Raw genomic sequence first — 24108 nt, 5'->3', positions numbered from 1 at the left:
AGGCAAGTGCTTTATTGCCTTCAGCATTATTGTGGGTGGAATGGAGACACTCTGTGTGGCGTATCATTGAGTCCTTTTTGGGGAAAGCCCCAGTGTTTTATCACCACAAAGGCAGTAATGAAGTTTTATTTATGGATCTCTCATTTCCAGGAATCCCTGTGCACAAAGTTTATTTTTCTACAATAAAAAATATCCTTACATAAGTACAATTGAAAAATCTTACATTCAGCCCTGAATTTTTTTAAAGCGAGTTCATGCAAATTTAATCAGAAACATGAAATGAAATGCATACCCACTGCGCGTGGGCATAGTATATTATACTCATTTGGTGAATGTGGCCAGGAGGTTTCATTTATTTACATGTCAACCCATTTTAATTTCTGCATTTATTCGTTTAAAGGTTAAACTGCTCATATCTTTGTTTTAGCGTGTCACGTAACGCATAGAAATGGACTGATTTTAGTCATTTTTCATGAAAGATAATTGATGTTTCTCATACGCTGTTCAGATATATTTCCTTTTTCATTTAAACTCATTTAACATACATATTGGTGGTTTACCCATGTCGTTATCAGTTCAGTATTTTGTAACTATTCATGCTCGCGAGTGCTTCATATCAACATTTTATTTTAATATCCTATGTACCGGTTTCTATATCACTGATTTACTTACAGTATATCATGATAATGATTTTTATCACTGAAGTCCCTGTGAATAAAGTACGAGTAAGAAGTTTTTAATTAACCTGCAAACAATTGACGGTCTTTGTAGTCGACATGCAAAATTGCTTTCTCAACCCATAAAAGCCATTCAGTCTTTTGCTTTGCTGACAGTATCTTATTCGTCTGAGCGCGTCTGCTAATGATACAATTTAGAGCTTTAATGACTTCGTGTCATTTTCATTTTACTGTGTGGAATAATTAGGAAATAGCGCTACCCAGTATCATTCTTCTTCTAGCTGCAAATTGGATCTATTTCAGCGATTTCGTCAGATCTGAAATGCAAATTGAGTATTTGGATTAATTGTATTACCGATGAAATCAATAGGTTTAATACTAATAAGCAAGACCTATTACTTCGGCTCTCTCTCTCTCTCCCTCTCTCTCTCTCTCTTTTTCTCTCTCTCTCTCTCTGTACATCTTACTTAACTGTTTGGTTTTTTACCAAAACTATATGAGAGTTTTCATATGCTTCTCTATGGGCTAAATGTGCAAATATGTCCAGTAGAGAAGATAAAAATATGTAGTTATCAGCAGGATTTTGAAATTAAATTTAATCTAAGTTTTATGGAGACATTTTTAAACAAAAAAATTTCTTCATGTTTACTTTTCCACTCATCAGTTTACCTAAGAGGAATGCAAGATTCCCTTTTATAATTAGGTTGCTCTGGAGATAACCAGCGACTTGTGGAAATTAAACTTCCCTTGCTAAGTTGATTTTTAGCTTATTTTAGCAGACTTCTCTGTCTACAAAGATCTGTCAAGACAAGGTGAACTTTACGAAACCTGATTAAACTTACTTTAGAAAAATATCTACTTAATAAGGTTGGCACTAGGCTAACCTCATTAAATATTTTTGTGATTCTTACTTAAATGAAATAGTAGGCTAACGTTATAATCACATTTTCAGATTATATTCAGTGTGGCTTTGGATGGATATGGAATAACAAATGATGCTTGAAGCATCAGAGGAAAACTCCTCTGTAATAATAATAATAATAATAATAATAATAATAATAATAATAATAATAATAATAATAATAATAATAATAATAATAATAATTTTCATTGGTAGGTAGATTTTATAACAAATGATTAATGGATTAATTGATTATTTCTACGTTTTATGACCTTTGCTCTTTGATCCACGCAGAGGTAAATATTTATCTGCAGAATACAATATGGGAGACATAAAACGCGAACTATTAAAGGTACCTATGACAGGTAATAAAGCAACAACAACAACAACAACTTATTAATTTGTAATAAAGAAAACTTAGATGATGTGCACATACTTAGGTTTCAAATTCTCTCATGACTTGCTTGGTTCAGGTCCTAGCATCCTTTGCCCTTCAGTCGAAAGTCTTAGGGTCGATTCCAACGTGAGGTAGAAATTTATTTCTGTTGCGCATGCAATTGCTTGTCGATTTCCATCATAATCAATTGGAAGGGGTAACTCAGCTGAAATGCTATCACTTGAGTCAACCGAGAAAAAGACAAAGTCCACCCTTAGGCTTCAGTGTCTACGTTTGTGTTTGATTCGATAAAGCATTTTCAGAGTCTAGGTTTTAGGTTTCTAGTACAATCAATCAATCAGTCAATCAAGGGAAGTTCATCAAATGAAATAGATACGTGAAGTTTGTCATATCAGATAGAGGCAAAAACTATAGCCCTGTACATTATTTAGTGTTGACGGAAATAAACAAAAGGTAGCTCAGAACTGATTAGCTGTGAATATTACCGCGCTATGAAGCGACTTGAAATGATGTTCTGGATAAGAAAGTCATTATATTCAACTTTGTAACGGTTCAACAGACAATGCCAAGCGCTGATTTCAACGGTTTAGCATTTAAGCAATTTCAGCTGTTTGTTTTAATAAAATATATAAAACAGAGACGAGGGGAAAGAGTATTACTTATGTGCAATGGAAATTTTTAATCATCTCATTCTGGTACTGTGCATAATTTATAGTTACTGTTTACTTTTTCTGTGTGTGTGTGTGTGTGTGTGTGTGTGTGTGTATGTATGTATGCGTTTCTGAATATATGCAAGCTTACATGTATTAATTCTTGGTATTAACTTAATCTAGTGAAATATGAATAAAGAATTTAACTTTTAACATAGCAACATAGGAAAATGTACCTGACGAAAGAAAGCCAGACAATAGGACCCATCCATTAGCACACATTCTCTTTTCCAATTTTTTTTCATTAACTTCCTATGCCTTTCTTTCCTAAGTTGGAACTGCTTTTAGAGGATCTCTGACTGAATGTGTTGTAAAATACCAGCTTGTTTCCTTTCATCCTTCAGATGGCTGACGATTAAGGCAACTCACAATCGTTTCCTCTCTCAGCATTAGATCAAATACAGGAAGCACATTTGTAAATAAAATTGAAAGTATAGAAAATAAATGAGCACGAAGGAAATATGTGCATTATGTGCAAAAGTATACTGTATAACTACGGTATGGGAATTATCGACACATATATATTGGAATTTTATTTCTTATTAAGCTTGTAGTTTCTTATTCAGAAATAATGCAATTATTATTCCTTTCAAGAATTTTCAGCAAACGGTAAAACTCTAAAAACCAAAAAACCAAAAATACAAAAAAAAAAAAGGGCGAAGATGATAATTATATCACTTTAACTTAGATTCACTCTCATTAGGGGAGAGACAATGGATAATGATTCTTAACCTCCTGCTGCTTACGGGTGCTCCCAACAAATCCATCTTTTTTATATTCTGTTCGGATAGTATGTCCACTGAATCTCTCTCTCTCTCTCTCTCTCTCTCTCTCTTCTTATGCACAGATATGAATGCAATAAGCATTGCGTACTCACTGTTTTTACAGTGGTAAAATTTGATGTTGACATCAAGAGAAAATAAATTACCATGGCAACGTTTATGACACAGCAATGCTCAAAAGGCGCCTTGCGTGATAACTGCTCACCGCATCTCAGACTTGATTTTCTCTTCTCCTACGAAGAAGAAAACATAAAACGTGGCAAAATCACTAGAAATCATATTGTGTGCTAATATTTCTTATTATAGTGGAGTAATAGCGGGGAAAATAAAGTAGCTTTTTGTGAGAAGTTTACAAAACGACTATAAGTTAGGCTACAGTTAATTTACTATTTTGATTGATGTCTGCTTCACATCTGTTCTGGTTTTTATATCATTTTTTGGCGAGCTCTGTGCAATCATGAAAAATTTAAAGCTTGCATGTGACTGAGCAAATCTGAAGGAGAGCGAAACATGTTCCGGACTTCACTTGTAGAAAAGTATTGTAGCCTAGTTAGTTCTTGCTGTATGGAAATTAAGTCCCATATTAGACAATGGAATGATCAGTACGAGATAAACGCTGTAAGCCTGTCTTTAGTGTGAAGTTATTACGAAAAACCTCAAAGCTTGGTCACCAGTAAATGAGAAATTGACGCATTTTTCAGAGTAACTTTTGTATTGTGGTATCACCTAATTAAAATTTTTAACTCTCTTGACTAGCTCCTTGTTGTGGGGAGGATTAGGAGCCAAGGCGAAACGTCCATATCCCCATTTTAGTTTTCTGCAAAAGAAAACTGTTGTGCTGGCTTTGTCTGTCCGCCCGCCTTCAGATCTTAAAAACTACTGAGGCCAGAGGGTTGCGAATTGGTATTTGATCATCCACCCTCCAATCATTAAAAATACCAACTGCAGCCCTCTACCCTCAGTAGTTTTTATTTTATTTAAGTTAAAGTTAGCCATAATCGTACTTCCAGGCACCACTATAGTACCAACAACACCACGGCTAAGAGTTTTATGGGCCTGAGGCTACACCGGACAGTAAACTCGATTGCGCGAAGAAATTTCGGAGCATTGTTGACTTGTTCTACTAGAAGTTTTAAAAATTTGGGTGACAATACTTTTTCGATTAACAGACTCACTTGATCCTTTTATAACTAATATTTGCTATTTGTTGTTACCTATTTTCTGAGTTTATTTTTAATAATTTCAGTGTTCGTTTACTTGATTCTATTTATTGTTTCTTTTAATAGGCCATTTTTCATTTGTTCTGTTGGATCCGCTTCAGTATGACGAGGCCTCGTATTAGGTTCGTCAGACTTACCTTCTCTTATCAGGTGAGGATCAGTAAGTTTCATCTGTTCTTGCTTCTGTCCATTCACTTCTCTAATGAGGAAAATCTTATTTCTTTTCAAGAGAGTAGACCCATACACATCTTACCACTTATTAAATAAGATCTACGTGCACTAGACGATGTCGCTGGAGTTATCTCGCCCCTTATCAACTTCTTTTCTTTGTCCTTGAGTAGAAAACAGCTAAAAAAAGAAGGAAAAACAATGAACCATAATGAAAGGTACGAGGCTTCAAAACAAATTAAGGGAATGAACAGAATGTTGTTCATCATTGACAATATGTCTGTGTCTGCGAATGTCTGTTAGCGGTTACCATGACATCGTGTCCTCTGACTTCGGTTGTTTATTATATTTACATTTTATAACCAGACCTGTTCTATCGTATGATAACACTAAGGACTGAAAACATTAAAATCAGCAGTATTTTAAGGAATGACAGAGATGATATTAATGCTACTTTGTATATCACAAAAGGAGCTATGAATTTTGTCTATTAATCATTTGTGTTTGTACAAAATAAACTAAACAGAAGCACATGGCGTTAAATAAAGGGGCCAGTCGACAGCAAACTACAGTTTGCATAAGCCTTATAATCAAATTATACCAACATCTTTATATGCTTGAAAAATCTCTCTCTGGTATAATATATACGTATACGGGGGATAGGTAAATTGTACGGCATCAGCAGCACTATTGTCTTGATTTATGCATCATCACAAGGCAACACTGAGATATTAAAACGACAAATGCAATTGTCCTCAGTTTAGAATGGGAAAAATCTTTGATCTTTTCAAAGCTTTATTTTCTTTTAAGTTTATATACCTTTTCGTTGCAGTTTACGAGGATTAAGGGTCTTGGACGGATATTCAAAGGCCGGAAAAGAATCACCTTTAATATTTCTCACTCTACTTATCTGTATGTGTAAATGTGTGTCTGTCTGTCTCTGTGCCTAATTATTATGCTGTACCTGTCTTGTCTGTCCTTCTTTGTTCCTATTTATCCGCCAGTTTGATAGCATCTCCCCCTATGTTTTTGTAAAAAATGTTAAAGCATCACTATATTGAAGTATTGTTACCCCAAGAAGAGAATGCTTGACCATGGGACACTGATATTAGCAATTGCCTGTTACGTAATATTAACTGGTGATGCTTTTTCCCTATTTGGATCCTTGTTATCGTTCGATAGAGAAATACCATTGCTAAATCTACCCCATTTAATAATCATTTCCATAGCTCTTCTATTTTTCGTCCATTCCATTTTTTCATTGTTTTAATAAAGGTCAGTTGAGCGTCATTATATGCTAGTTTACTTGTTGGTGAGAGCCGTCTTGACAAGATTCTGGGGTGAAAATGCACAAAACTTTTGGTATTCTTAATTTAAACAAAGCAGGGTTTTTTAAAAGAAAACCCATTGAGCATTATCAAAGACGTTTATGAATATTCAAGCAATTTCCCACTGCACAAACAAAAGAGCCACACTGCTGCACTGCCGACGAACGAAGTAAAAACCAAAGTCAGAAAGAAAGGAGCCGCTAACAACGCCTTCATAGCGATCATTAATATTACGAGAGCTAGTGTTGTTTTTATACAGAACAATAATAACTTAGCTTTCTAGTACCAGCTTTGTACACGGTGTTTTTTACCAAATTTCGTATTCAAGCTCTCGTGTCTGGAATTCTTCATTTAAATGGCAACATATATATAAAATGCAAAATATTAAATGTATACATATGTGACAAAGATCATGTCCTAATATCGAGTCTGCAGTAAGAAAGGCGAATGAGGTGTCTGTGCAGTAAAAACTGGTGTAATGCAACGCGCGCGCGTGTGCGTGTGGGTGTGTGTGTATAGAGAGCAAGATTTGGGTTTCCCCTTCAAGGGGAGATAAAACAAAAATATCAAAATACACAACAGAAGTATAAATTTCGGTGAAAATAAAATTCAAAGTACAAGTACTTACAACAAGCACAAGGAAACGACAAACTTCACCAGACCACAGTTGTCGTCATCAAGGAGTTTCTGTTAAAACAAAGAAATTGAGAGGCGAACAGAATATCTTTGCTATAGTTTACTCCAATTGAACGACCACGGATTAAAAGAATTTAGATTCCGTGGCATGTCCCAGTAAAGATCAGAAGGTCAAAAAGAAATTCACCAAAACTTAATATTGGCATTATATTTTATTGATGAAGCATTTGAGACTGTATATGTATATTATATATATAGTTTACTCCTAATGAATCACTGCGTATATGTATGATTTATTTGTTTATATTTATATTTTTAGTTTGTATTTCTGTGCCATATATATATATATATATATATATATATCAGTTCTAATATAGATAAGACAAATATATATATATATATATTATATATATAAATATATTTATATCTAGTGGACATTATATATTTTTGTTATATATATATATTATATATATATATATATATATATAAATATATATTCTAGTATATATATATATTATATATATATATATATATATATATATACATATATATATATATATATATATATATATATATATATGTATGTATATATGTGTAATATTATCTTATATGCATTGCTTGTATTATAATATTAGCTTGTAACTTGTATTATAACAAAACTTTTAACGAATGACTGATGTCTCTCTAGTTTATTAAATAAATCTCTCTAAAGTGTATTACTTACTTGATTGTGTGCTCGTTAAACCCCTGATAGTTTATTGCAGTACATTTTTATCACATTCTTCTGGTATCTTTGCATTAGCTGTTTTTTTACCCGTACTCTTTGTTCATTAATAAATACAGATAACCCTTGTAAACATGAAGTGAAATCAAGTAATCTGTAAAAAGAAATAAACACATGAAAAGGAGTATTTAACACTGTGAAAAATAAAATCCCTGACTTTATAATTCTGTAAAAATTTTTATATCTGTTACTTATGGCATGATATCAATACAAGAGGTCTTATGATTTGAATGTTATTCTCTATAGGGCATTAATGCTTTTGGAACTATGCGACTGTTTTCTGTCTCAAATTGTGAGTTGATGCTGAGCCACAATATCTCATGAGTACACCTTAAGCCCAGTTGCAATTTTTACTCATATTTTTGTTAAACTCTTGTTCTGCGAGAAACTGACTTATAGTTATGTAAAAAAAAAAATTGTATAATCTGGTCCGGGAGAAGTGCCTGAATGAGTGCCATTTTTTCAGCAGAAAATTGCAATCACTATATTCACATGTATTTCAGTTCAAATACCGGACATGCGTCACAAGTGACTTTAAAAAGCTGCTGTAAAAAGATTGTTTCTCCAAAATAATTCTTGTTTCTTTATAAGAATGAATCTAAATTCTTGAATATAAAAAAAGTGGATATTTGCCAGGGCCGGTGAAGAAAATGGGATGCAATTATAGTTTCCTGCAATTTATCTCTAATATGTACATGTTGGTTTTCTTTGGGTATATAAGTGAAAATTACAAATCCTTGCTATGAAATAGAAAGCAAATAAAAGCCATTTCAAGTCTACAAATACTGAGCATTTAAGGAAATGGCAGTGTCCTACACGTAAACAAAGTATACTGTAATCGAATGTATTCCATTTTTTTAAATTTTTAAGTTAATAATAATAAGAACAATAATAATAATAATAATAATAATAATAATAATAATAATAATAATAATAATTCTTCAAACTGAAAAAAGATTTAAGTGTTTTTTCAAAAAAGCTGTTTTATTAAACGGCAAAGACAAGCCATGAGTGTAAAAAATCATACGGTTAAAAAAATAACAGTAAAAAACTGTGACTATCTGTCTAATAAATTCAAGACATTCACCCTGATAAAAGAATCCTGTGAGGAACGCACTCGGGAGCTCCTCAACTGCTAAAAGCCAAACTAATAGAGACAGAAAAGCCATGTTTTCATAAATATATATATATATATATATATATATATATATATATATATATATATATATATATATATATATATATATATATATATATATATATATATATGTATGTATATATATATATATATATATATATATATATATATATATATATATATATATAGTGTTATTTGCTTATATATGTACATATATACTGTATGTATGTGTATATATATATATATATATATATATATATATATATATATATATATATATATATATATATATATATATATATATATATATATATATATATATATATATATATATATATATATATATATATATATATATATATATATATATATATATATATATATATATATATATATATATATATATATAATATATATATATATATATAGTTATTTGTTTATATATGTTATTTACTGTATATATGCACATATATATGTATGTATGTGCATATATATATATATATATATATAGTATATATATATATATATATATATATATATATATATATATATATATATATATATATATATATATATATATGTATATATATGTTATATATATATATATATATATATATATATATATATATATATATATATATATATATATATATATATATATATATACATGTGTGTGTTTATCACTAATACATTCCTTATTCTGTATCTCATTATAACATCTGTACACGCAAACGCGTCAGTAAACTCACTTTCTATTCTCAGGGTCTGAAATCCTTGACCTTTTTTGTTCACCTCCCAAGATTGTTTTCCAAAAGTCAAAATCTTCACCTATGATCCCTTAGCCCTTAATTTTGAATCGAATGAAGAAATAGGAAGAGTCATTGTGACGAAGCAATTGACGTCCTTACCCTTTTTAACTTCAGAGGGGAGGCCACACCTCTCTGTAATTTCCAACAGGTCTGGAGACAATGCAGGCGCAAGATGTGTGGGACCATAGAATTTCTATTTGCTGTTTCGTTTAGGAATCAGGTATAATCCAGTCTACAAACTTCATGTAAGTTTATATCGAGATCTACCCATAAGGTTCTCGTTCTTACTACTAAATATTAGTGGTGTACATAGAATTTATTGAAGTTTTTATTTCTTGCCTAATGCAGAGCTGTAACATCATCAAGTAAGAAAATATTATTGAGGCACCGGCAATTGCTACCCCTTCAACTTGTAGCAATCATACCACTGATAAATCCCGGATGGAGGTGAATAAGAATAAATGCCTCCTCTGTTACCAAAGGTTACAGTCTCTGCTACCCCAGAAGCCGTACTTATACTCTTTGTAAATGAGCCTCAGCTGTCTGACTCATCACATTCATCCTTGTTTTTTTCTGCAAATACTCGTAAATTTATGTTATATTTTAATAAAGAAAGTATTATATTCTTAAATTTCTTAAGAAATCTTAACTAATCTTTTGAGAATAAGGTGAATGCGTTTGCAATCAGTATTCAAGAATCAACGGTAAAAGTAATTCGGTCAATGATGCGGGGCCAAATTCAATGGCTGTTTCACATTTACTTGATTCTATAAATATATGATATCCTTATTCTGCTTGATGGATATACCATCTTAGCTGTTTTGGGAAGAAAAGGGAAGACAGTAAACTCCCTATATACTTGTCTGAAGTCAGAATTTATGAGCAACAATATCCGATTTCTTTGGAGGTGTTATTTTCACCTCTGATTCTAATGCAGCAGGTCCCTAAGGCAGAGGAGCACTGAAGAAGGTTGTGAACCCTTGGTGGGAGTACTACTAGACGCTGAATTCCATAGCAATTACATGCTCACGCATGTAAAAAGACAGAAATAACAGCTTTCCTGAACTACTGTTTGATCTAAAAGCCACCATATAGCCAGACAGTTGATTTGCAACTCCATGCCATGTGTTAATTGGTAATAAGCCATCAGTGAAAAAGACAGTGTAACTTATAGCTTTGAACGTCCGTCCATGTGGTGCAAAACAAGATGATCGTCAGAACCACATCTAAAACGTGTTTTATTTTGTTTCTTACCCTGGGTAACATCGCCAATTATATGTACATTAGACTAAGGCTTATACCGCATACACACTCCCTTATCTTAAACAATTTTCCATTTTTTCCATAATATTAAAGGATATGTGCCGTGATTATACTAACCTTAACAATAATAGTTTTACCTTCCACTTCGTATTCAATTATAATTTGTAACTTGAAGAGCACTGACAATAAATTGCAGTATGTTTGCAGCAAGCATCGCGTGTCTGCAACAGTTTACTTCCTAATTACTGCAATATTCTCTTGTAAGACAGCATTAGAAGTTGTTGCAACCTAACTTTCTCCCAGACAAATATATAAAGTAAAAGATACTTATTTCATTATTGTACTTGAGAAATAACTAGCTTACACTTGTGTGTTTCTAAACGATGATATAGTTGATTAACTAATAAAAATGCAATTCATAGAACCAAAAACATTTTGCACATCCATTTTTCCTTCTCTTTTATGGCTATGCGAGTTGTTTTGAAACATGGTTCAAATGAGACTAAGTATTTTTTCCACATCCTTGCCAGAGTGGAAGAGCCTGCGTTGGATAATTTAAAATCGTGGTATAGTCTAAACAGCTCCACTGGCTTAGCGTACAGTCTTTGTAAACTATACTGTTGTTTAACACGTTTTTTTTTTTTTTTCTTGTCAAATGTCTGTTACAACTTCAACATTTTTTTACCAGAAATTACGTACATAAAAATTATAAGTATCTTACCTGCATCCCCAAATAGTCTATACCTATCACATTATTTCTGGTCTAAGTCCTAACCTGAAATAGTAACGCTTAACATTCATAAACTTGCCACCCTCGAAGCCAACTCCGAATGAGGAGGAAATTCAATAAGCCGGAATTTCAAGGTAAATTCTCAATTTTACCTATCTAGGGGACAACTGATTAATCATATACGAAAGAATGGCAGAAAACTAAAGTTTACAGTCATATAAATGCCTAAATATTGGTGGCCAGAATCAAGCCTCTTTTAACATTTCGCATATAATATATATATATATAATATATATATATATATATATATATATATATATATATATATATATATATATATATATATATATATATATATATAAAGTGTATTATACAAAACCTCTGCTTGACAGTGCTCTTTGTTAATATAGATTATTATGGATCAATCTATTAGATTAAAAATGCTCCTAATGGCTGCTGTAGGAAATGTTAATGGCATACATAGCATAACAATGATTAAGACTAATGCAATATCAGTTAAGTGGAGAATTCTACACAGGAACAGATTAATGCAAGGATAACTATATAGGATGTTACATTTAATCTCAACACCGTCACATTCTATTATGTTACGTCCGCGAAAACATACAGTTGGTTTGATGACCATAATTTTTTCTGAAAGGGTAATCTGTTTGTTATCAAGGAAGAATAATTTAGATTAAAATTTCCGTAAACAGAGAGAAAGAGGCGAATATTTTGATTCTTAATTCATTATATATAAATCATGGCATTTTTGGGTCATTTTAGCCTTAAATATTGATAATGAATGAGTCATTGCCTTCTTTAACTTTTTGTCCCTTACACAGCAGTAGTTTTGAATTACCTGTGTTTTCAAATTTGAGGATATGCACGTAGAATTATGTTTGAATTAGTACTTGGCTTTGTCAATGATAAAAGGCTTAGAGACATTAAATCTGTCATGGGCTGTGACTAACATTCATATTCATGCGTACATAAAAAAATCTCATTTTGAGCAAAAGTATAAAAGATTCTATCTTCTAGATCAAAATAATGTGAAATAACAGAGCTGTTGGCATGCCTAACATAAATTCTTATGAGTTTTAAATTCATTTCGCAATAAAAAAAAACGTTCTCGGACTGTTGGCAGTTATTCAAATAAATATATAACGTCATATAACCAGCACAACGGAAGACAAAATTATTGTTCTCTGATTATAACTGCCAATATTTTGCTAATGCTGAAATTGATATTATAATTTTTACCAGTAAACTGTTCTTCCTTTCTGTACGTGACTCTAGAAACTCCAGAGTTAATTTTAACCTTTCACCACTGAGTCAAATAAAGTTATATTTTAAGAATATCAACCGTTTCATGTGCATAACTGAGGAACATAGAATCGAATCACCCCAGTTAAAGGATCATGCATTTATCTCAGTCAGTCAGCTAGTGGTTCCTCGTCCTTAGACTCATTGTAAGGTCTTATAACAATCAGGACCTTAAAAGTGAAATTGCAGCTTTTAGAGAGTTTGGTGTTTCTGGCCCCCCAATTTGCCGGCTAATCTTTGCTCGTTAACGCCTCCAAAATCTCCTTTTATTATAGATACACTTACAAGCATTCATTCAAATTTTAACAAACAAAATATTGCATCAAAATGTTTCTTATGAGTTTTGATAAGATACATCTTTTAAGAGCAATTGCATTATGTAACGTGGGAGCTTAATGGTATTTTCCTTTTGCCTAAACAGACACCGTTAATATCTATTTCTAATATATCTGCATTTGTCCACATAGTCTAATTTATGTTTTGAACTTAGAAGAACAAACTGCAAGATGATTTGGACACCTTGAAGTAGTCAACACAGCTGCATGTTTTTGCAAATATGATTTTATCAAGAGGCACATGAAATAATCCCCATTTCAATTACATGATACTAATTGGTTTTCTAATACCAATGTGTTACGCTCTTGGGATTACCTGCTTCAAAATTGCATTCCAGATATTAATTTTAACATTAATAAAAATAACTCCACCTTGACATAGAAAAAAATCGATGTCTTCTTGTGTAAATATGCATAGTTAGTGAGATAATTCTGTTTCATGCGCTACTTGATTTTGCTAAATACAAACTTCAAATGTAATAGTATTATCGAGTCTCTATCGAACTACAGCATTTCTTTGAGATAACTTCTATTCGAAATGCAAAGTGAGAAAAAGCTTCCTCTACGCATTCAGGAGTAATTTCCTACGATGTGAAATATTCTTTTGCGGGACAAATGTCTCACAGGAGTTCGCTGCGCAGAGATATTCAAGGATTTAGGTAAAATCTCTCTATGGCCCAGAACTCGAGTAAACCTAAAAGCTTGGTGTTAACTTTTTAAAACTCGTATTCTCAACATTGTTTTTTTCTAACACAGGCGTATCCTAGAGACACGTGCTACTTAGAGATCCTCCACCGCATCTTTTACTCAACCATTTTAAAAGCTAGATGGATATGTTTGTTTTATCTAACCGCTTCAAAAAGCTAGACATCAGCTTTAACTAATTGCTTTAAAAACTATTTTTATTTTTATTTATTTTCCTTCCTTTTATCGAACATATCTTTCATGCTTTAACCGGAAATATTTTTGCCCATACCTTTGTTTGGGGAGCTGTCCAATTTTGTTAGTAAAGATATTCAGTTTCAAGGTTGCAGGATTGTTAGGCGAAAAATACATTAAGAGGCGATTACTAAACCACGAACTATTTATCTCCAGTTAACTGGTGTCAGATGAAGGGATAAATTTCTTGTTCGTAATAACTATACAGTAAAATGACTGCGAACCTGAAGAATAAGCTGCATATCTTTAAAATATGCTAAAAAAAGATATGAAGAACGCGCACGCACACTGAATACGTGCGCGCAAAGTTATTTTGGTTAAAAAAGATTTGGAGAATACTTCTTGTAAAAGAAATAATTTCTGATAAGGTGAAATTCAACAACCAGTAGGTAATTTGCACTGAAGAAGTATTGTATCAGCGTCAAGGACATAGTGTCTCATCATGAGGTCACATGACACAATTAACAAGATATTAAATTTCGATGTCATATAAAAATATTATTAGTATTATTTCAGTTTGTGGCTCGTTGAAAATCCATTATTTCATACCTTGATATCTACAGTTCGCATGGATGTTTGGGCAAATAAATTAACAACGGCTTTCATTGGAAAACAAAATCATCAATAAATGGAGTAGAAGACAATTGTATAAAAATCTGTAACTTAAGTTAAAAAAGTATCCTGCCTCAATATTCTAGTTATAAGTAGTTTCCTATTATGAATCAGCAGCAGAGAGAGAGAGAGAGGGAGAGAGAGAGAGAGAGAGAGAGAGAGAGAGAGAGAGAGAGAGAGAGAGAGAGAGAGCTGCCAAGATTTACCTGACTAATTCAATCGTTCTGCAAGAATGGTCCTAACTTGTGTGATCAAAAAATAATTACGATACAATGTTCTTGACATTCATCGTCAAGTTAATGATTCCGGTCATATTTTTAAAAAAAAAATAATATAAAGCACCAGTTCTCCAAGAATGTCTGTGACTGACAACCAATAATGATTTATTCGTGCATATCAACCTCACGTAAAGTAAATCGCAAAAGCAGTTAAACTGTTTAATGGAATATTAAACTTACAAATAATTATTCAGTCATAAATGAATACTGCATATTCCGGAAAATTAGTAAGAGATTGTGTACATCAGTGATAATACTGGGGTTTTGTTTGTCGGTTCATTCTTTGTGAAATTAATTGACAACTGATGTACCAGTAGTACTAAGTTATGTTTCTTTTCCATGTTTTTCTTTTTTTTTTTTTTTTTTTTTTTTTTACTTTAATAGACGGATACTTGTTTCCTCGGCAGCAAAAAAAGGAACGGTTTTCTTATCGCGCCAAAAACTATATCCCTCGGTACTAAAAAGGGATTTTATTAAATCTATTTATTAAACAATCTTAATAATGATATCCAAAAATATTTTTTTTATTTATGTTTTTATATAAAAGTTTACTCATTTTTTATTTAAACTTATATACGTCAGTTATTGATTGGGAAATTACACGCTAGTTTGCTTATACTATCTTTTCGCTCTTTATCGGAAGCGCGCAGCATTTTGGCATATATATGTTACTCATCTTTGTACGCAGATGCATATCTCATACAGGAAAATGCCAGACATTGTCAATATCGTTGTAATTTTAAACTTTGTGCTCACCAAGCTTATAGTTTAAATCATTCACTTATTACACTCCACTTGACTGTTACTAGTGTTGAAAGTATGACAATGAGAAACAACTTTGGGAAAGGGGGAGAACCTACTAGGATGCATAAAAAGCCATCTAGAGGATAGATTGAAATTTCCGGGTTATTAAAGTTAATAAAAATTAATTGAGAATTGAACTTCTTTGATCTGAAGCAGGATTAGAACTAGGGTCTTAACTGACATCTCTGGAAGAGAAAGCTTTTCCTTTGAGAGAGGAAGTCTCTTTTCTCATTTGCTAGTCAGTTACAGTATTCAAATACATACCGTGTAGCAACTGATGATAATATTCACACACACACACCTGTATATATATAGTTATATATATATATATATATATATATATATATATATATATATATATATATATATATATATATATATATATATATATATATAATATATATATATATATATATATATATATACGCATATATATATATTATGTTCTGTATATTGTATATATATATGTCATTGGTGGTTTTCTGACAGTCATTTGAGAAACTGGGGCGCTGACCAACAACCCATGAGTCAGAAATCTATAGGCTATATATGGGTATATCCTATATATTTGAGAAATATATATGATATGAGTCAGTTATTATTATATAAATATATATATATATATATATATATATATATATGTGTATACATACACAGAATATATATACACACATATATATATATATATATATATATATATATATATATATATATATATATATATATATATATATATATATATATATATATATATATATATATATATATATATATATATATATATATATATATATATATATATATATATATATATATATATATATATATATATATATATATATATATATATATATATATATATATATATATATATATATTTATATATATATATATATATATATATATATATATATATATATATATATATATATACATATATATATATATATATATATATATATATTATATAATTTCTATATATATATATATATCAATATATCGAATCCCTCAGTTTCAAATGATTGAAACCAGTTTCAAATGATAGTTACTCAATAACCCACATAGGTCAGTATACAGAACCTATAACTTCTTTTATGACATGCGGGTTAATTGGTAGCTCCCAGTTTCTTTCATTTGAGAGACCGTGGTCCGATCCCTATGTGAGTCAGAAAAGTATTTCCATGAAACAATCTCTATATGTTGATTAATTCCACTATATATATATAAATATATATATATATATATATATATATATATGTTATATATATATATATATATATATATATATATATATATATATTTATATATATATATTATTAACTTTAATACATACACAATTGCTCTAGTATTAGTAGAATTGCTATGAACTGCTCACTGGATGGTATCTAATGAGCATTTATATAGATAGTTTAACTTTCTTGGACAACAGTTCACATGTTCTGTGCATTATGGATACTTTGATAATGTGGATTGTTTGTCTAAGAAAGCTTGCAACTATTTCCTGAAAAATTAGATACCATCCAGTTTGAATGAGGTCCTCAGTAATATATAGGTATTATATATATATATATATATATATATATATATATATATATATATATATATATATATATATATATATATATATATATATATATATATATATATATATATATATTTTATTTATTTATTCCTTCATAATTTTAACAGAATGAGACCTCTGAGGAGAAAAAGACACATTCATGATTTTATTCTGAATCGTGGATAACATGCTCAGATAGCTGCTCCAACACACCTGACGAGAGGACTCCAGCCAGTGTCGAGGCGCTTAACCAATCCTAACTCACATGCATTCCGTATTTTTGATATCGGGACCTTCCTTTCTATTCCGCTTGGCGCCACCTTCTCAAAGAGAAAAGGCATATGTACACTTGGCGTTCTGGCTTTCTTGATTTTGTCACTGGTAAAACTACTATGTTGTGGTAATATTTATATATTGCTTTTTTTCCAGCAACCATGAGAAGGTTAAACTTTGCTTTAGTTTTTATAAAAGACAACTACTGTGCCGGCTTTGTTTTGTCCGTCCGCACTTTTGGTCCGCTGTTGATTCTAGTCCATTGATTCAGAGGTTTGCAAATTGGATGTTGATCATCCTTCCTCCAGTCATCAAACATGCCAAATTGCAGCCTCAGCCTCAGTAGTTCTCATTTTATTTTAAGGTTAAAGTGGCCGTGGTTAAAGCCTATGTCATGGCTCATCCCTGAGACCAGAAAGAGGCCAGATCTATTTTCAGGCCTTGATTTATACTGAAGAAAAACTTGAAGAGCACTTTTTACTTGTTTTTGGACCTGATAACGGAACAAAACTTATGTCTTGAAGTATTTTTCAGCAATTATTTTAATGTTATGTGACATTCCTTGTTTCTGTTATTGCTTAGTTTAAATATGATGCCAATTGCTTATTTTTTCACAGTGATGTTACTTTATTTTTAGTAGAACAATTCCTTTCCTTTCAGTTTTGAGAATATGATACAGATTTTTTATCTTAATACCTAATCTATTTTAGTTACGTCATTATTTTTGTAGAGTCACTCTCTTTATATATATTTTTTCCACTTTTATTTCATTATCTTTTTTATTATAAGTAAAAGAATCTATATTCATGGCCTGTTGTCATTTCTGATTTTTCAATCTACGATGCTTTGTATTTTTTCTTTCATTATTCTTTATTTTCACGGAGAAAGCACAGGCGATTTTAATTCTCAAAGATATCTTTTGGAGTATTTTCCGCCAACTGACCACCTAAAAGTCTTTGAAAAGTGGAATGGCTCTCCATGCTGGGATGCACAAACTGGCTCTCTTTTCGCATTCTGCTTGCCTCCGCAAAAACTTTTTACTCTTTTATTCTCTCTCTCTCTTTGTACTCATAGGCGTATTTTAAACTAGACAAAGCCTGGTTTTTATTTTGAGTGCTTAATGATGAAAAACAAAACATTCAAATATGCTTGTGTTTAGTTAATTGATACAGTGGGTTCAATTCTACATGCGCACACACTTACACACACACACACACACACACAAACACAAACACACACCCACAAACACACACACACATACATGAGGACAGGTGAGAGGCAATGTAGGTGTTATGATGAATGATGTAATACTTTGAACCGGTGTGTTTTGACTTTCTGAGCACATCAGAGTTACAACTTGTATCAGTATGGGATGAATGGAGCCAAGATTAACAAATATTTCCCGAATGGCTATTACAAACTAAGCTATTCAATTAGTTGCTTGGTAATCAAAAATAAAGTCATGGAAAAGTAGATGTTTCAGAAAACAATAATTCCATTAACCTGAAAAACAAACTTTACCTTGTAAATAATGATTAAAGAAAATAAAAATTCTGACAAAAACAAAAATATGTCGTTTTACACTTTCAGTTCTTGTGGAAACTGAATAATCTGGTGTCGTATACAGTTTTCCCATTGAAAAACAATCTATGCAAAACTATGAACTGAGCCGACAAATAAACGGTTCCTGTTGCATGGATCGAGGGTTGACAGAAGGATTCCAAAAAGATGTCAGAGATGATTATGATAAGATATATATCACAGAAAGATTAAAATGCCATCACTGATATCAGAGATGATACTATGAGCATGGCAACATCAGCATCAAGCGATCGTATGCCGTTTTCAAGACTTCAGCTTGTTGCAGCCTGACTCTGTTAACCCTACAGTCATCCATGCCCACTTTCTTTGATTGATTAGTCGCGCCAGCAGTGAACTCACGTGGTGTGTTGTTGGCATTTGCCGGGTGTTTAAAGGTCCCCTCGGCACCAAGTGCACACCTACTCCTTTGGCCTTTTATTCTCCTCCATTCCCTCGCATCCTTTCTCCAGTCATGCTGAATAACCCTCTAACTTTTACTTCATAGTGCAATTGGTGGGGGTTTTCTCTTTGCCTTGAGACATTTTTTTTGTACTTCATCTCGTTTAATTTCTAGGTCTCTCTACCTTCCTGTCCAACCACTCCATTTGCTTCAAACAATGAAATAGTTCAGTTGCTCAGAGTTTGGCTTTTAAGCCAAAATTTTTAAATCCATTCCAGTCCAATCCATACGCCTACGCTTTTTAGGGTTTCTTGTATGCTCAAATTTGTATTACTATTTTGGGTCATTTTATACTTATGGGGATGACATGCCCAAACAATATTACAGGTGATTTATTCTTTGTTAATTTGGCCCCTGGTTTTCGAAGGGATGTTGTCTGTCGAACATTGTAAAAACTTATTGAAAAAATGTTGTTACCGGTTTGACTGGCGATAGGCAGTAGTATGATGATTTATCCAATTATGTTATAGTTTTCGGAGAAGTGGGGTATCCTCATGGTGAAAATAAGCTCATGATACTATAATGCTATTGTTTTTTATGTTTTCTGAATTTTTTTCAATGATAAATTGAATCTTTTTTATAATATCCTGCTGCAGTTTAGTTTGGCAGCCAAGCGTGTGGGTGATTATAATCAGGCTCTCAACATAATTGTTAGTAGGCACGTGCTTGTTTGCTGGTCTTCCCACTGGGTCTTTTAAGAAATAATATGTCAAAACTTATTTTTCCACCATTCAACATATTGTTACAATTCCAAGTTGGAGTGATATCGCCTAGTTTAATATGACTCAAAATAAGTGGCAAATGAAATCATGTTTTGTGAATGTTTAGTTCCACTTTTTCTTTTTTTTTGCGAAAGTAAAATTTTATAGAAATTTCATTTAGCCAAGTATTCTAAAAGAGGAATCGCACTTTCGTATATACGGCTGAGGGCCACTGTCACTGCATATTTCACTGACGAAAGTCATGCCATTTTTAACTTATAACGATTACTAATTTGTCTTATTTGAGTTTCTATTTTCTTATGGGAGAAAGTGAGGGGGGTGGTCGGCGAATCCGGATGAGGGGAAGCGACTGAGTCGTGGTGCATATTCACTTTCCTCTGTCTATATATCAAGGAATAAAAACCAAAACATTCCAAGGAGATGAACATCACCATTCCTCCTATGACCCTCAGAAGATCCCCTTAATCCTCAGTTCCCGTAGAAACCTGACGCATTCAGGGGAGCCACGGTTCTCAGGAGGGAGTCGGTTAAATTTCCGTTTCATTAGTGTCCATTTTAATCTAGAAACTTTCGTCGAGAATATTGTGGACCATTATAGAGAATGTGATATCTAAGTCTAGTGCTTGCACAGTTATGTAAGAGAAGTTTAATCATACTCTAAGTAGGTATGTCTATATTAACGCCACATTCCTTAAGTGATTCTGTCCTGTATTTGATCTAGTTTACTTCATTTTCTCTACTACTGTGTCTTTACTATTTCAAATTAAGCCATTTAGTGTTTCTTTTTTGCAGTTAATATATTTGTTCAACCTTATTGTTTGGGCTTTATTGCCCAATATACCTTTTATGTACCTTCATTATACTCTCAATTTTGGTCATAAAATCTGTATGTTACACAGCACAAGGAAGAACTGCATAGCATCTACGAAAAACCAACACTGCTTTTTCATAGCCCGTTATAATTCAATAGCAATTTGCATAGTGCTGGTCCTAGATACTTAAATCATTCCGGTGCATCAACGTCGATTCCTTTTAAGAATTATCGGTAGTTCAAGCATTGCACTGAAAGTCTCGTGGCATTAAAATAAAGCATTTATAAAATCTGTGTTTGTGGAGGCCATTTAGCACAGAGCTTAGTACTCTTTCAGTGGAGCGTTTCTTTCTGAGAGCTGATTTATTTGCTGGTAAAAAAATTCTCCTTTCGGGAAATTCATCGAGCTGCTGATGAACTGCTGTATCAATAATCTTTTTATAGAAATGACAAGTTAGGACCTGGTTGATAAGATAAGATTGTTTGTTACTCATTTTATTATTGAAAGCTTGGCCGCCATATTTATTCTCCATATACTCTATTTATGCAGGGACATTCAAAGAACTGAACAGCAAACTTCATCGTAATCGTCATATCCACACTATAACAACGCTCCGTAAATAGTCTAATTTATTTTTCAGTTACCGTTTTTCACCCATGGGTAATGGTGCCTTTCTAGGCTGGTTTTTATCATTTCATGGTACGACCTGCCAACTTCATGGAAATATTCCTCTATTTCAATGCTTATTTCCGATGGGTTTATTAATAGGTTTTGCCTATAATCAATCTTTTGCTTTATTTTTCAGCTGTAAACCATGATATTAAACTTGTGGAACGGCCTTCATTACAAGAACCACTATCATAGCGAAGGGGCCCTGAATCCAATTTCAATGTAAAGTTATAGCGGAAAGTGTTCGTTGGGTCCGTAGCGATGGCATTGTCATTTCGATGTTAGTACTTTACCAGCAGTTTGAACTATTGACATCAGTTTCGTGCTATCGGCGTTTATAGCTTCGTTGGTTCTTATCCCCAGTTTAATGACAGGCAGTCGCGCATTTGGGGATTATTCACTGCCGAGAGGGATTTCGATTTTTTAACTAAATGAAGCCTTTACCTGACCTCACTCCATTAAAGGGGCCTTGCAGGAGTTCATCCTCCCCACTTATTTGTTTTATACTCTACACATGCATATTCCAAGTATCTGTCTAACCACACTATCTACATTTTTGAAAATAAGACAGTCTTTTCTTTTTAACAAATTTGAGGGCTCGAAGTATCTTGGCTCATAGCTTTAAACCCATGCAAAACAACCTTTACAGAGTTTAATGTTTACACAATTCGTTATTGGTTGTATCAGGTAGAGATATCCTTAAATATGCACTGATATCCATTTTGATAGCTTGATGTTCTGTAACATTTTATAAACATTATTCTAGTTTTTACTGAAGCCATTGCAACAACAATACAGGGTAATAATATCCAAGGGTAGGACCCCAAAATTAATCTAACCTTTAGTTCGTTTCCTAAACTGCCTCTAGCTACACTTCTGGTGAACTGAGTTGCAATGGTCTACTAATTATTAATGACACTATTAATCACAAGCTCCTCATAGCACCTACTTTTTTTTTTTTTTTTTTTTAACAAATGCAACATTTCTAAGATGATATACGACAGCCTCAGCATAATTGATCTCAGCACTGAGAGACAAACAACAGTCCAGCAGCCCACATAAAGTCACTGACATAATCAGTAACGGGGACTATAAACCGCTATTCTTTTCTTACTCACCAACATAAATTCCTGACACTGGAGGGGTCCTTAGTCTCTTATGTCCTCGATGTTATTTATGGAGGAATAAAATTGTGTGTCATTCGCAACTAGCTTGACTTCATCAGTAGTGAATTTGATAATTCAGTAGTACTGTACATATCCCAAATCGGACTGGACCTAACGCCACTTCTTGGGATATTCTTCTTAATGTTTCAAAAAGATATACATGACTTTCCAATCTGTACACAGTACTTTCTGTCATCCGAGCAGTCTTTCAGAGTCAACATCAATAATACCCAATGGACAGTAAATCGTTTAGAAGTTCATGAACAACTTTATCAATAGTAAACTTAACATCACATAAAGATAGGATACCCCATATACCCTGATCCATCATTTCCAATACATCAATTACAGCAGAGTATACAGCATTCTCGGTAAAATACAATTGTCCATAAGTTGCCTGACCATCCGGTAAAGCATTTACCGACACTGATTATTCAAGAATCACATATTCAAGCATTTTTTACATGAATGATAGATAAATGGTTTTATTTACAGTTCAGAAATAAACTTCACATGTCAGAACTGGTTTAACAACAGTCACTTTCAGGCACAGGAAACCTCAACTGATAAGATACTTATAACTTTTAACTTTATTATATTATACATTCAAAGATCAGATAATGACACTGGATCAATTGCAAAAGCTCGGCATCTTTGACTTCCAATAATCCTAATTTCATTATTATAACTTTGATTACATCAAAATCTCGACAGCCTGATTCTACGCATACAGTCTGTTATTTTTTCAACGTAGTTGCTAATACATTCGAGAAAGCTGTTCATCATTCTTGATAGCTAAAGTTATCGAAGATCTTTTTTTTTTTTTTTTTTTAACAACCTTTAAGCTACCAAGATACAGATATATCTTACTTAATCATAGTTACTTAATGTGCTTTATTTCGACTTACTATAGTCATCTTTGGATGTTTGTTCAGTTGTTCACTGCATAGTAAGTACGGTTTTCAAACCTTGCTTTGATGAGAAGTTGCTGCTTTTATGAGTGAGGCTGTTATCAGAAAACTGTCTA

Source organism: Macrobrachium rosenbergii, chromosome 57 (assembly GCF_040412425.1).
Source record: "Macrobrachium rosenbergii isolate ZJJX-2024 chromosome 57, ASM4041242v1, whole genome shotgun sequence".
Lineage (NCBI taxonomy): Eukaryota > Metazoa > Arthropoda > Malacostraca > Decapoda > Palaemonidae > Macrobrachium > Macrobrachium rosenbergii.
Note: the sequence above shows the minus strand (reverse complement) of the source record.